We start from the raw sequence: 16,707 nt of genomic DNA on the forward strand, positions 1-16,707 counted from the left end.
GCCCTACCGTATCGTCCCAAGCCTACCACTTCCCTAAAGGCCTCATCCTATCTCCACACGTCTATCAGCTTTCCCCCTTAACTCTCTACCTTAACACCACACCCTAACGCCCCACCCTAACGCCTTACCCTAACTTCCCCTAACGCCCCACTGTTCTACACCACCCAGGTATCGGCATCTCTATGAACATCCTCTCCTTCCTGAGTTCCTGGTACTTCTGTATGATCTTCGCCTACATCCTCATCTACCTCGTCAATTCCATGAAGTCGCCCCTGCCCTGGACCTTGTGTGGTCAAGCCTGGAACACGCCCCTGTGTGTACCCCTGGGCCAGCGAGGCGTCGAGTTACTCAATGGGTCGCGGGCAGCTGATTGGGTCAACATGACCCAAGTCATGAACGTGACAGTGAACGTTTCGAGAAACGCAAATTCTGCAAGTGCTGAATTTTGGCGGTAGGTTTTGGCTTCTTGTGAATTTTGGCGGTAGGTTCTGTTTTCATGGGAATTTTGGCGGTAGATTCTGGTTTAATTCGAATTCTCATCTGTAGACGCCAGTAGAAGGTGAAGCATGGTGAGGGATGGGTGATTTGGGGTGGAGGTGGAGAGACTTACGGGTTTCACTCTATAAAATATAATAAAGGATCTCAATAACCAAACTAGATTTAATACTATTTGTGTAGATCTAAAAGTCTAGAGTTAATAAGTTAGTATTTTGCTAGTCGTGAAGATTCACATAAAATGGGATGAGAAGATGACAAAACAAGGTTTATCTAAAGTACAAAAAACAGCTACATCACAGGTTGTTTTAGTGCAATATATCTACAGCCCAATTTCATGTTTACACCATATCAAAGCTCCCCTCCCAGTCCCAATTTCATGTTCCATTATATCATTGCTAGTCACTAATGTTGGAGTAGAGCTAAGCAGAATAAACAACAGCTCTCCATAGGTCTCTAATGGAATATTAGAATCCAATATTCCAGAGTTCCCTTCTCTGGTGTAATATTGGCATCCAATTCTCCAGAGTTCACTTTCCTGCTGTAATGTTGGCATTCAGTTTCCCAGAGTTCTCTGTCCAGCTGTAATATTGACATTCAGTCCCAGATTCTCTGTCATTGGCTATTCTCTCCAGCTGAAACTCATCTACAGGATATCTGCATAAATAGTAGCGCCATGTGTTTCTTATAAACGTCTATTTTTCACTTAGGTGGTACTATTTTGTCTAGTGATTAACACAGCGTGCATTCTATAAAACCCCATCACCCTCACAATTCCATTCTCAGCCTTGATTCTGCATAAGTATTACCTACCATTGCTTTTACATATAGTACTTTTATAGTTCACTGAACATAATAAGTGACTAGCGAATATATGATTTACATATGATGTTTTTAATTTAAAAAACTGGGTTTGTGTGTAGGAATCGGATGTGAAAAATTGTGTGGGAGAAGGCTGGCAAATTCTTTAACAAAGGCCTGACGTGGTTAAAAGTAAAAATTTATCATGGCTTGTACTTGTTTTCTACGTTGACGAGCTAGTCGTTTATCTGATTAAAAGTTGGCTGAAAAAGTATTTAGTTCATCTCTTTGTTTAACTCTTATATTATTGTTAAGCGATTAGGCAGCAACTTTTTTCAGTAAGGTAAGTCCTCTTTTGTACATTTTCTTTGATCTTTACTTTTTTCAGAAGACATTTTTTAAAGATCTAAAATAATGTTACGAGGGGATAACTTTATAACATTGAGTTATTTAATATTGTCAATTTTGTTGTCATTCCCCAGCAACAATGTGCTAGAGTTGTCTCCCGGTTTAGAAAACTTGGATGGTCTCCCTTGGCACACGACTGTGGCTCTACTAGTCTCGACCTTTTTAACGTTCGCTTGTATAATCAAGGGCATTCACTCAGTTGGAAAGGTAACTCGTAGTGAAGAGAAAACTAAATTAATTACTGATAATTTTAAAAATGTGATTACTTTTTTACAAGTATGTTTTAGTGGAGATGAAAATATATAATTACAACTTAATCGATTAATTACGTAATTAAATTACCGCTAAGAATGCTCGATATCTGAACATTAGAATGGCTTCTCTACCAGTCATTTCTACCAATGGCCTCTATTTTAGTAACTTGGTTTAACAGATGTAACACGAGTATGTTTCGTGCATATCTCAGTTGTGTTATGTTTAGTCTTTACGCTGTGTCAGCACATAGATCTATATTTGAGTTTCGAAATATTAAAATCATGTTCTTCAACCGTAAGTGGAAGAGTATTATTCCCTATGATTATTTCTTTTGTTATATACAGTGCTCTAACACATAAAAAATTTGTTTAAAAAAACGGTTTATGATTTCACAACAGCAAAAATTTTGACAATTGGCACCATGTTGTTAAAGAGGGAGTCTAGGGGCACATCATTGTGATTTGTTCAACCGTGGAGGGGTTGGTGGACGGAAATTGTTGGGGGTAGGGGACTGGGCGGAGTAAAAGAACGGTGGAAAGGTGCACGATTAGGATAAGTTAAAAGAATATAAAGGTGGGGGATGGTTTAAAAGCCTGGTGGTACGAGGTTGGCATTCTTCAACAATAGAGAGAAGTGTGGGGAGAGGGGAGGGAGGGGGCGGCTCTTGAGCTACGGTCAAGCTGTTTGGATGTGAAGGGCACTTGAAAAACTACACATGTTTTCACGCATAATAGTTGACCAGCGTATTACCTACTGTTGTTAAGACCATACTACACAATATTCCCTATTCTCACCTCCTAATCCCAGGCACCCAAAGCTGAAGTTACAACACACTTCTTTTAAAACCTTTTAAAGAAATAACAACGAGTGCAAATTTCTAAGGGCTATTTTACCTCTATTTGAAAAGATACTGATCAAATATATACGACTCTTCTAACTTTCACATGATATTTGACGAACTGAGGAGTTGCAAGTTTTACTCTGAAAATGAATGAATCTGATATAACTAAGACTGAGTTGAGTAGGTACCCTACAGGTAGTTTATATCACGGCCCTACTGCCGTACCTGCTGCTGACGGTACTCATCATCAAAGGCGCTACCTTACCTGGTGCTGTGGACGGGGTTTTGTTCTATGTGTACCCAGACTTCAGGTAGGTGGAGCTGTCGTAGATAGAAATATATGTCGTATATATATATATATATATATATATTTATATATATATATATATATATATATATATATATATATATATATATATATATATATATATATATATATATATATATATATATATATATATATATGTGTGTGTGTGTGTGTATTTGTGTGTGTTCATGTGTGTGCATGTTTGACTATCAAAGTTATGACGTTTGGTCATTGTCCAATGTGTTGGCGACTGCTTGTATAATATTTTAGTTCTGAAAATTGACCGCCACCCTACCCCTGTGTGCTCTAACCTGACCGTGTCATTGATTTACCTGCAGCAAACTGCTGGTAGTACAGACCTGGCTAGAGGCTTGCATCCAGGTGTTTTACTCGCTGGGTCCAGCCTATGGGGGACTTATCACCATGGCCAGTTACAACAAGTTCCAGAACAATTGTATGAGGTGGGTCTTTATATAAATATACGAGTTCTAGAACAATTGTATGAGGTGGGTCGTTAGATACAAGTTCCAGAACAATTGTATGAGGTGGGTCGTTAGATACAAATTCCAGAACAATTGTATGAGGTGGGTCGTTAGATACAAGTTCAAGAACAATTGTATGAGGTGGGTCGTTAGTTACAAGTTCAAGAACAATTGTATGAGGTGGGTCGTTACATACAAGTTCTAGAACAATTGTATGAGGTGGGTCGTTACATACAAGTTCTAGAACAATATATGAGGTAGATCGATAGTTACACAACAGTTGCAGAACTATTGGCTGGTTAATTAAAAGAATTTCCCAAACAACTTTTGTTATTTCTAGTTATTTTGATAGCTATCACTTTTATCTAAAACAAAATTCTGTATAGATTGGCAGATACACAGAATTGTTGGAGCACAAGAAAAAGAGAAAAACACAGAAGCTAACATCCGGTTTATATTATTCACCACAGGGACGCCATTGTCCTGTGTTTTGTCTGCGAAGGGACAAGTGTTTTCGCCGGGTTCGCCATCTTTCTCGTCCTTGGTCACATGTCCTACAACCTCCAGCTGCCATTGGCTGACTTTTCTCAGTCAGGTAAACAGCTCCAAATAAAGCGGAGAAAGTCATAAACACATGAGATTTACTGTCAGATAAAAACACCTGTTATTATAATATTGATATCGTTTTATAGGCTTGACATCAAAGAATACAGATTGATAAATAAATGAAATTAAAATAAAATAACAAATGAAAAAGAAAATTTGTTTAAAAAATTGTTATAGCCCTCCCCCTCCCCCACGTCCATACATTTATGCCCATACCCTGCGTTTCTTTTTATCTAGTTTTCCTCTCCAGGTGCGGGGCTGGCCTTCGTTGTCTACCCAGAGGCCATCTCCTACCTCCCCCTCCCCCAACTGTGGGGGGTGTTGTTTTTCTTCATGCTGGTCACCATAGCTTTGGATTCCCAGGTAACTCACGTGATGAGGTTTTGTCATTGTGTTGGTCTCACTTTAGTCAAAGGTTGGGCAACGTTTCACGGTAGTTCTATACTGTTTATCATGGTTGGCTGATTTTGTCTCACATTGAGCCTTCACTTACTAAATTCTCACCTTAAGCCCTCACTGACTAAAGTCTCACCTTAAGCCCTCACTGACTAAAGTCTCACTCTACCACCCCTAGTTCACCTTAGCTGAGACCGTCCTGACGACCTTACAAGACATTTGGCCAAGATTCGTCAAGCGGTACAACATCTACATCAAATTAACTTACGGCGTCACGTTTTTCCTCGTCTCGTTGCCATTAGCAACCAGGGTAAGTCCTTGAGTGCAGCTGCTATTAATAGTTCTCAAAAGTCTCAAGTACCTTTTTATAAGTTTTCTCGTTGAATATATCTTACTGTCAAAATGGAAGAGATGGAGAGTGTCTTCGTTTTAAAAAATAACATCGTTGTATGATGGGGCTGTGTAAATCTACAACGAGGCAGTAAATAAATGACAGTGTAGCATTAGCACCATAGGCTCCAGCGTACAATCGCTGGTTCAATGAAAAAAAGTAACATAATACAACATAAAATACTTTTCCGTAAGACTGGTGTAAATGATCTAGTTTACAGTAAAAAATTGTCTAATTATTTTATGCTCAGTGGTGGGGTGTTCTTACTTTAGCTCATATATTAAACCGAGATTATTTGTACCTGTTCCATGGGTGGATGTACCTGTGTTAGCTTACAGATCAAATAATTGCCACTTTTTGTACCTGTTCTAGGGTGGGATGTACCTGTTCCAGCTGATAGACTGGTACTTCGCTGCCTTTGCTATCCTCGTCAACGCTTTTCTGGAATGTGTGGTAGTGGCGTGGATATACGGTACTTTTTTAATGGCATTCGTTTTAGTTCGACTCATATTTTTATATAACAACAAACATTGAAACAGTAGATATAGCTTTTCGGAAAACATTTTTTTAAAAGTATCGGTAACTTAGAAAATTTATAGGAAAACTTTAAAAAACACGATTAAACTAACAGATCACAATTGTAACAGAGAAAAGCTTAAAGAATAAGATTACTGAAATGAGACATTACGCTGTCAAAAAATAGAAATTTCTACAGATTTAAAAACTATTTTTTATTTTGATCAAACAGGCGCTGAACGGTTCCTGGATGATCTGAACTTCATGTTTGGCAGAAGACCGCCATATTTGTTTTCCTTGTTGTGGAGATTCATCGTGCCTGCTGTACTCATTGTAAGCCCTGGTGGTTTTTTTAGCCTTTGTCCATGTTGTTATTTAGCCACATGCTATGTGTTTTTTAATCCACTGTCGCTGCTGTTTTCTAACCAATGCAGATCCAGGTTGCTATTTGGTCTTTTCACGTGTGGTTTTTTTTAACTTTAATTCCGGTTGCATTTTTGGCCTCTGTCTAGGTTTTACTTTAACCATTGCCCAGATGGTTCTATAGACACTTTCCATGTTTGTCTACGAACCTCTCTTTAGGGAACTGATTCGAAACCATCTTGTTAGTATAATCGTGCTCTACAATACGGGTTCCCAAACTGTGGGTTTTCTGAGGTGTCATCAACTTACACAGAAAACTACAACAAAGTCTGTTTGCCAAACCTGACCAGAACTGGTCAAGTTTGAAAAGCATATTTTATTGAAAAGTCATGATCTCGATAAATGAAAATGAAGGGATAGTGTGAAAAACACACCGGAGTTATAATGCAAAACTTTCGCTTTAGCTATCGTAAGGTTTATTCTCCGTTCACACCTTCCCATTTTGTTTAAAGAACACTGCACAAAAACATTTCATGATTACTAGCTCTATCTTGCAGTTCACTGGCTGTTAAAAGGATATTTGAATAGTGAATTGAAAAAAAAAAACCGAAGTTTTTCTGAGACGTACAAAGACAACATGACGTTTTTGTATACTTCAATAACAAGGCAGTAAAAGTAGCATATCTAGCCGCTATATTAGTACCAATAATAGGCTTGAAACCTGAAACATCAGTAGAATTAACCAAATAGCTGGGAAGTGGTGGGGAAAAATTGCAATGTTTGAAAAAAAAAACAACCTACCTTCCATTTACGAAAGTCCATTGCAGTTTTCATGTTGCTACCAATGTTTGCCCCTCCGTGTTGCTACCAATGTTTGCCCCTCCGTGTTGCTACCAATGTTTGCCCCTCCGTGTTGCTACCAATGTTTGCCCCTCCGTGTTGCTGTTTGCCCCTCCGTGTTGCTACCAATGTTTGCCCCCCGTGTTGCTACCAATGTTTGCCCCTCCGTGTTGCTACCAATCTTTGCCCCTCCGTGTTGCTACCAATCTTTGCCCCTCCGTGTTGCTGTTTGCCCCTCCGTGTTGCTACCAATGTTTGCCCCCCGTGTTGCTACCAATGTTTGCCCCTCCGTGTTGCTACCAATGTTTGCCCCTCCGTGTTGCTATCAACCCTCCGTGTTGCTACTAATGTTTGCCCCTCCGTGTTGCTATCAACCCTCCGTGTTGCTACCAATGTTTTCCCCTCCGTGTTGCTATCAATGTTTGCCCTCCGTGTTGCTATCAATGTTTGCCCCTCCGTGTTGCTACCAATGTTTGCCCCTCCGTGTTGCTACCAATGTTTGCCCCTCCGTGTTGCTATCAACCCTCCGTGTTGCTACCAATGTTTGCCCCTCCGTGTTGCTACCAATGTTTGCCCCTCCGTGTTGCTACCAATGTTTGCCCGTCCGTGTTGCTACCAATGTTTGACCCTCCGTGTTGCTACCAATGTTTGCCCCTCCGTGTTGCTATCAACCCTCCGTGTTGCTACCAATGTTTGCCCCTCCGTGTTGCTACCAATGTTTGCCCCTCCGTGTTGCTACCAATGTTTGCCCCTCCGTGTTGCTATCAACCCTCCATATTGCTACCAATGTTTGCCCCTCCGTGTTGCTACCAATGTTTGCCCGTCCGTGTTGCTACCAATGTTTGCCCCTCCGTGTTGCTATCAACCCTCCATATTGCTACCAATGTTTGCCCCTCCGTGTTGCTACCAATGTTTGCCCGTCCGTGTTGCTACCAATGTTTGCCCCTCCGTGTTGCTACCAATGTTTGCCCCTCCGTGTTGCTATCAACCCTCCGTGTTGCTATCAATGTTTGCCCCTCCGTGTTGCTACCAATGTTTGCCCGTCCGTGTTGCTACCAATGTTTGCCCCTCCGTGTTGCTATCAACCCTCCATATTGCTACCAATGTTTGCCCCTCCGTGTTGCTATTAATGTTTGCCCCTCCGTGTTGCTATCAATGTTTGCCCCTCAGTGTTGCTATCAACCCTCTGTGTTGCTATCAATGTTTGCCCCTCCATGTTGCTACCAATGTTTGCCCCTCCGTGTTGCTACCAATATTTGCCCCTCCGTGTTGCTACCAATGTTTGCCCGTCCGTGTTGCTACCAATGTTTGCCCCTCCGTATTGCTATCAATGTTTGCCCCTCCGTGTTGCTACCAATGTTTGCCCCTCCGTGTTGCTACCAATGTTTGCCCCTCCGTGTTGCTACCAATGTTTGCCCCTCCGTGTTGCTACCAATGTTTGCCCCTCCGTATTGCTATCAATGTTTGCCCCTCCGTGTTGCTATCAATGTTTGCCCCTCCATATTGCTACCAATGTTTGCCCCTCCGTGTTGCTACCAATGTTTGCCCCTCCATGTTGCTACCAATGTTTGCCCCTCCGTGTTGCTACCAATGTTTGCCCGTCCGTGTTGCTACCAATGTTTGCCCCTCCGTGTTGCTATCAACCCTCCATATTGCTACCAATGTTTGCCCCTCCGTGTTGCTACCAATGTTTGCCCGTCCGTGTTGCTACCAATGTTTGCCCCTCCGTGTTGCTACCAATGTTTGCCCCTCCGTGTTGCTATCAACCCTCCGTGTTGCTATCAATGTTTGCCCCTCCGTGTTGCTACCAATGTTTGCCCGTCCGTGTTGCTACCAATGTTTGCCCCTCCGTGTTGCTATCAACCCTCCATATTGCTACCAATGTTTGCCCCTCCGTGTTGCTATTAATGTTTGCCCCTCCGTGTTGCTATCAATGTTTGCCCCTCAGTGTTGCTATCAACCCTCTGTGTTGCTATCAATGTTTGCCCCTCCATGTTGCTACCAATGTTTGCCCCTCCGTGTTGCTACCAATATTTGCCCCTCCGTGTTGCTACCAATGTTTGCCCGTCCGTGTTGCTACCAATGTTTGCCCCTCCGTATTGCTATCAATGTTTGCCCCTCCGTGTTGCTACCAATGTTTGCCCCTCCGTGTTGCTACCAATGTTTGCCCCTCCGTGTTGCTACCAACCCTCCGTGTTGCTACCAATGTTTGCCTCTCAGTGTTGCTATCAACCCTCCGTGTTGCTACTAATGTTTGGCCCTCCGTGTTGCTATCAATGTTTGCCCTCCGTGTTGCTATCAATGTTTGCCCCTCCGTGTTGCTACCAATATTTGCCCCTCCGTGTTGCTACCAATGTTTGCCCGTCCGTGTTGCTACCAATGTTTGCCCCTCCGTGTTGATATCAACCCTCCGTGTTGCTACCAATGTTTGCCCCTCCGTGTTGCTATCAACCCTCCGTGTTGCTACCAATGTTTGCCCCTCCGTGTTGCTACCAATGTTTGCCCCTCCATGTTGCTACCAATGTTTGGCCCTCCGTGTTGCTACCAATGTTTGCCCCTCCGTGTTGCTATCAACCCTCCGTGTTGCTACCAATGTTTGCCCCTCCGTGTTGCTACCAATGTTTGCCCCTCCATGTTGCTACCAATGTTTGCCCCTCCGTGTTGCTATCAACCCTCCGTATTGCTATCAATGTTTGCCCCTCCGTGTTGCTACCAGTGTTTGCCCCTCCGTGTTGCTACCAATGTTTGCCCCTCCGTGTTGCTACCAATGTTTGCCCCTCCGTGTTGCTACCAATGTTTGCCCCTCCGTGTTGCTATCAACCCTCCGTGTTGCTATCAATGTTTGCCCCTCCGTGTTGCTACCAATGTTTGCCCCTCCATGTTGCTACCAATGTTTGGCCCTCCGTGTTGCTACCAATGTTTGCCCCTCCGTGTTGCTATCAACCCTCCGTGTTGCTACCAATGTTTGCCCCTCCGTGTTGCTACCAATGTTTGCCCCTCCATGTTGCTACCAATGTTTGGCCCTCCGTGTTGCTACCAATGTTTGCCCCTCCGTGTTGCTATCAACCCTCCGTATTGCTATCAATGTTTGCCCCTCCGTGTTGCTACCAGTGTTTGCCCCTCCGTGTTGCTACCAATGTTTGCCCCTCCGTGTTGCTACCAATGTTTGCCCCTCCGTGTTGCTACCAATGTTTGCCCCTCCGTGTTGCTATCAACCCTCCGTGTTGCTATCAATGTTTGCCCCTCCGTGTTGCTACCAATGTTTGCCCCTCCGTGTTGCTACCAATGTTTGCCCCTCCGTGTTGCTATCAATGTTTGCCCCTCCGTGTTGCTACCAATGTTTGCCCCTCCGTGTTGCTACCAATGTTTGCCCCTCCGTGTTGCTACCAATGTTTGCCCCTCCGTGTTGCTATCAATGTTTGCCCCTCTGTGTTGCTATCAATGTTTGCCCCTCCGTGTTGCTACCAATGTTTGCCCCTCCGTGTTGCTACCAATGTTTGGCCCTCCGTGTTGCTACCAATGTTTGCCCCTCCGTGTTGCTATCAACCCTCCGTATTGCTATCAATGTTTGCCCCTCCGTGTTGCTACCAGTGTTTGCCCCTCCGTGTTGCTACCAATGTTTGCCCCTCCGTGTTGCTACCAATGTTTGCCCCTCCGTGTTGCTACCAATGTTTGCCCCTCCGTGTTGCTATCAACCCTCCGTGTTGCTATCAATGTTTGCCCCTCCGTGTTGCTACCAATGTTTGCCCCTCCGTGTTGCTACCAATGTTTGCCCCTCCGTGTTGCTATCAATGTTTGCCCCTCCGTGTTGCTACCAATGTTTGCCCCTCCGTGTTGCTACCAATGTTTGCCCCTCCGTGTTGCTACCAATGTTTGCCCCTCCGTGTTGCTATCAATGTTTGCCCCTCTGTGTTGCTATCAATGTTTGCCCCTCCGTGTTGCTACCAATCTTTGCCCTCCGTGTTGCTACCAATGTTTGCCCCTCCGTGTTGCTATCAACCCTCCCTGTTGCTACCAATGTTTGCCCCTCCGTGTTGCTACCAATCTTTGCCCTCCGTGTTGCTATCAATGTTTGCCCCTCCGTGTTGCTATCAATGTTTGCCCCTCCGTGTTGCTACCAATGTTTGCCCCTCCGTGTTGCTACCAATGTTTGCCCCTCAGTGTTGCTATCAACCCTCCGTGTTGCTACCAATGTTTGCCCCTCCGTGTTGCTACCAATGTTTGCCCCTCCGTGTTGCTACCAATGTTTGCCCCTCCGTGTTGCTACCAATGTTTGCCCGTCCGTGTTGCTACCAATGTTTGCCCCTCCGTGTTGATATCAACCCTCCGTGTTGCTACCAATGTTTGCCCCTCCGTGTTGCTATCAACCCTCCGTGTTGCTACCAATGTTTGCCCCTCCGTGTTGCTACCAATGTTTGCCCCTCCATGTTGCTACCAATGTTTGGCCCTCCGTGTTGCTACCAATGTTTGCCCCTCCGTGTTGCTATCAACCCTCCGTGTTGCTACCAATGTTTGCCCCTCCGTGTTGCTACCAATGTTTGCCCCTCCATGTTGCTACCAATGTTTGGCCCTCCGTGTTGCTACCAATGTTTGCCCCTCCGTGTTGCTATCAACCCTCCGTATTGCTATCAATGTTTGCCCCTCCGTGTTGCTACCAGTGTTTGCCCCTCCGTGTTGCTACCAATGTTTGCCCCTCCGTGTTGCTACCAATGTTTGCCCCTCCGTGTTGCTACCAATGTTTGCCCCTCCGTGTTGCTATCAACCCTCCGTGTTGCTATCAATGTTTGCCCCTCCGTGTTTCTACCAATGTTTGCCCCTCCATGTTGCTACCAATGTTTGCCCCTCCGTGTTGCTACCAATGTTTGCCCCTCCGTGTTGCTACCAATGTTTGCCCCTCCGTGTTGCTACCAATGTTTGCCCCTCCGTGTTGCTACCAATGTTTGCCCCTCCGTGTTGCTATCAACCCTCCGTGTTGCTATCAATGTTTGCCCCTCCGTGTTGCTACCAATGTTTGCCCCTCCGTGTTGCTACCAATGTTTGCCCCTCCGTGTTGCTATCAACCCTCCGTGTTGCTACCAATGTTTGCCCCTCCGTGTTGCTACCAATCTTTGCCCTCCGTGTTGCTATCAATGTTTGCCCCTCCGTGTTGCTATCAACCCTCCCTGTTGCTACCAATGTTTGCCCCTCCGTGTTGCTACCAATCTTTGCCCTCCGTGTTGCTATCAATGTTTGCCCCTCCGTGTTGCTATCAATGTTTGCCCCTCCGTGTTGCTACCAATGTTTGCCCCTCCGTGTTGCTACCAATGTTTGCCCCTCCGTGTTGCTATCAACCCTCCGTATTGCTACCAATGTTTGCCCCTCCGTGTTGCTACCAATGTTTGCCCCTCCGTGTTGCTACCAATGTTTGCCCCTCCGTGTTGCTACCAATGTTTGCCCCTCCGTGTTGCTACCAATGTTTGCCCCTCCGTGTTGCTACCAATGTTTGCCCGTCCGTGTTGCTACCAATCTTTGCCCCTCCGTGTTGCTATCAACCCTCCGTGTTGCTACCAATGTTTGCCCCTCCGTATTGCTATCAATGTTTGCCCCTCCGTGTTGCTATCAACCCTCCGTGTTGCTACCAATGTTTGCCCCTCCGTATTGCTACCAATGTTTGCCCCTCCATCAGCTGATCCTGGCTACCACCCTGGCTACCTACCAGCCCCCCGTCTATGAGGGCTACGTGTATGGAGAGGGCGCCAAGACTTTCGGCTGGTTGATCGCCAGTGTACCCTTCCTGCCAATACCTGTGTATATCGTTTACAAGCTGGTCATTACTAGAGGCACTTTCATGGAGGTAGGTTTTGTCATTGATGTAGGTAGGTTTAGTCATTACTTTAGGTAGGTTTAGTCATTGTTGGAGGTAGGTTTTGTCATTGTTGGAGGTAGGTTGGGTCATTGTTGGAGATGGGTTTAGTCACTGTCAGAGACGCGCTACAACTCTAGCCAGGGACACGAAGTTTAGACTTTTGGGTTAGAAGGCAAACGCTCTACCATTTGACCATGCCATTCGATTGTGTGGAGTAGGTTAGGATTTTAGACGGGATAGGCTGTGACTTTATAATAAAGATATTTAAGTCATATGGCCTGAGATGTTTTGTGCTCATAATGTTTGTTGTTTTAGTAAAAAAAATTGCCCAACTAATAAGTAAGGCAGTATAGGTTGAGATTGATTACAAATCCCAACTTTCGTATTTATTATCTCCCTTACAGCGCTTAAAGAAGTCTTGCACCCCAGGCCAAGACTGGGCGCCCAACGACCCGGCGATACGCAAGAAATATCTCGCCCAAACTAAGGAGACAGAATTGTGTACTTTCAGATTACCTTTTAGACATAGATAGCCTTTTATGTTAGTACTAGTTTTTGTTAAATTTAGCTCTCTATCTTTGTTAACTACTGTGCAGTGTTTCTTCCAGACTTTTTCTTCGGGATAGGGGGGGGGGGGCACTTGATATTTTCGGGGGGGGGGGGGCGGTCAATATTTTCCGGAGGGGGGGGCGGACACTTGTAAAAGTATGTTTTCTATATCAAATCCATTTCGTTCGGAGTGGGGGGGGGGGGGGGGGGGGATCAACTCTACTACTGTATGAGTTAGTTTTTTTACGTTTTGTTTTAAAATGTGTAGCCTGTATTTTGATAATACTGTTTAACATATTTTTTAAACCTTCATTTCTATTTCTAACAGCTTTTCTTACGTATGCCTAAAATTGTATACATTTCTTTAATCAATGTGATGCTCAATATTAATGATGTTAAAAGATGCACTTTGTATCAGCCTATCGTACACATGAATTAAGTTTAAGAAATTAAAACGTGTCCTGGGCACACTATCAGCTGTCATCACTATGTTTGGATTTATTTATTTTTAAACGTGACGTGCATGGTGAGCCGGTGTCAAATACTTCTCGGGATTTCATGAAATGAAGATAAAATTTGATTTTGAGCGAATTCAACTTTGTCATTAATATTTTAACATATTCTATATTTATTTAATATATTTAAATATATTTGTCAAATATGTGTACGTTAATATTGTTAATTTTTATGTTTTGGAAAACGAATAGTGTGAGGCATTGATGCATGACTTAGAAATGAACCCAATTTTCTTTTCATTCAGGCAAAAAAAACCTAGGTTTAAACAATAACTTATTTTTAAAGAAATTTGCATACGGCAAGTAATTAAAAGTATATATTTAAAATCATTCCTCAACGAATGCCTAATTTAATTACCTCGTGTTTAACTAAAAAAAAAGAATTTGGATTTGTCGTTTCTGTTGTCAACAAGTAAAAAAAAATGTATTTATTACTGCTACGGTCTACAAACTGTCAACATCTGCTAGAGGTGGAGAGAAAAACAAATGTTCGTTAGTCCCAAGTCACAGTCTGCTGGCTAGACAAGTCTTTTACACACAGTGGCACCTTTAAGAACAAAACAATACAGAGTTTTATACAAACTTACACCTACTATAACACAACTAATACACACGTACAAACACAATGACAACACAGAAACTAAACTAATCTTGTTACCTCCCCTTAGTGACGAAATTGTTTCATTCTTTTTACTTTCTCGTATACACAGTATAGAGAAAGTATTGTAATCGTGCAAAACAAAAAGCGAGATATTTGCAAATCTCGACGTTTTACACCTCACTGAGTTGGAAAAACATAATTTGGCAATCTTGTCCGTATGTCTGTGTGTGTATGTGTGTGTGTGTGCATGTGTGTTTGTGTCTATAAACACGATAACTTGAGTACATTTACAGCTAGGTTGATGAAATTTCATATATAAGTATTATATCAAATTTGTCGATCAGTATCAAATTTGCAGCGATTTCCGATAACCGGAAGAGGAACTTATTCTACTTTCAATTTTTTCAGAAGCCTATAACTTGAGTACTACTTCAGATAGATAAATGAAATTTCACATATGAGTAAAATATCTAATTATCTGCCGTCTGTCTCAAATTTTGAGTATCTTCCGTTGACCAGAAGTAGTAATTTAGTAATTTAGGCTATTTCCGATTTCTCAAAAAACGCATGTGAATTTATAAAGTACTAATAATATTCCGCACTATTATACACATTTTATTTGGCGTTCACTTGGTATGCAATTCTTTTTTTCAACGAGATTCTATTCTATTTTTAAAAGTGTTAAGTAATTAAAAATGGATTAAAAACCATGTCTATATCCCGCGTTGCCATCCCCCGTAATGTTATATAAGAGTATTCGAGAAAGTTTAGGGGATATCACTCCCGGTTTATTTAATCACTTATTGAAAATCAAATAATTTAAACAAAAATATATTAATACTAATAGTTTCGCTGTCTGTGTATCTATGTATCTGACAAGAACGCTCTAGAGAAAACACAAGGAAATTAAAAACATGCACAGTAATTCGAAAAACGAAGTATGACGTCGTATAGTAGAAAATAATCTCAAGCCGGAGAGTGCATACAGTAATATGACGTCATTGATTCTCGAGTAAACATTGAATAAAAAGACAATTTTGTCTAATCTAAGTGGTTTGCGTGAAGAGTTTCTTTCATACAATTCTTCGGGTAGGGGCGAAGCCCCACCCCCGCGTAAGAACGCCTGACCCCCCCCCCCTCCCTAACTCAAAGACATTTCTTCATCGATACTCTATAATAAAATTACCGCCTAATTAATGTGTCTAATCTAAAAAGTAGTTTTCTTGCAATTTCTTTAATGCAATTCTTCGGGTAGTGGCTAAGCGCGACACCAGTGTTTCTTTCAGACTTTTTCCTCCCCGGAGAGGGGTGGGGGTACTTGAAATTTTCGGGGGCGGGGGTAGAATTTTCGGGGAGGGGGCGGACACTGGAAAAAGTATATAATTATATTTCGTTGAATGGGACGGTAGACATGTTTTTTTGGGGGTGGGGGGGGGGGGTGGTGTGTGTGTGTGGGGGGGGGGGTGGGGGGTGGGGTGGTTTTAGTTTAGAGAAAAGAGACAGCACTATCAGCCTAGCGCCCGTTGTACCCTTCCTCAACGGGCCATTTTTCTCGTAGACCTATATTCTTGCATCGTCATCAAAGACAACTGTAATTGGCAAGTTGGAACGATATCTCTGCATTAAAAGTGGATCATAATTAAGTTACAAAATTTGCCACAATAAAATAAATAAATTAAAATAAACAAATAATCAGACATTGTGAATGAAATAAAAGCTTATAAAAAACACGATTTACAACGCGCTGATAAAATCTCTGTTTCACCTTTTTGCACTCTGGTATGTAGGACTAGAGCGCGACGAGTGCAACAACGCGCGACCAGTTAGCTAGTCAATAAACACGTTAGGTTTTGATGCCCCTGGCCAATTTAAAACTGTAGCGTAAATGTAATTGTAGTCCTAGTCAACTGAAGCAGCAATGATTAAAAATGTATCCCCGTACTCAGGGCCGGCGTTATCTATAAGGCGAACTAGGCGGTCGCCTAGGGCGCTTTCCAAAGGAAGGCGCGAAAATGCGTAATCGCTATTATTAAAAGTAATAACTTTATATTATATAACCTATAGACAGGGTAATATACAAAGGTTTAGCAATCTATTACGGTGCCCAGGACTAACTATCAATTTTGCGTCCCCTTCAAATTAGGCCTATTTATAGTTATTAGCGTTGTTGAGATTACGCCTCCCCTCCACCTCCCTCACTTGGAACAGTCAGGGCGCTTTTTACCAGTCACTTTGCCTTTTTATTTTGGTGTCACGCAATTGATGTAGCAAACAATTAAATAAGTTCGTAATGCCAAGTAACAGTCAACATTCTTTATTTTTACTGCATTTTATTCAGTAATTAGCTTTTTATATTATTATCTACCTATATGTCTATGTATTATAAGCGCCCCTTTGATTTGGCGCCTGTGGCGGCCGTCCCACCCGACCTCCCATAGCCACGCCTCTGTTAACATAATGAGATAAATAGTGTATTTATTAGTGTAAATCTTTTAA

The 16,707-nt window shown here is 42.9% G+C and overlaps 1 pseudogene; it reads left to right on the plus strand.

Annotated features, from left to right (window-relative positions):
- The window catches only part of LOC131947702 (sodium- and chloride-dependent glycine transporter 1-like), a 14,247-nt pseudogene extending 1,103 nt beyond the window's left edge, over nucleotides 1-13,144 (plus strand).
- The last annotated feature ends 3,563 nt before the right edge of the window (nucleotides 13,145-16,707 follow it).

The sequence above is a fragment of the Physella acuta genome, unplaced genomic scaffold (assembly GCF_028476545.2).
Source record: "Physella acuta isolate Inbredline_101_S28 unplaced genomic scaffold, ASM2847654v3 ptg000604l, whole genome shotgun sequence".
Classification (NCBI taxonomy): Eukaryota; Metazoa; Mollusca; class Gastropoda; family Physidae; genus Physella; species Physella acuta.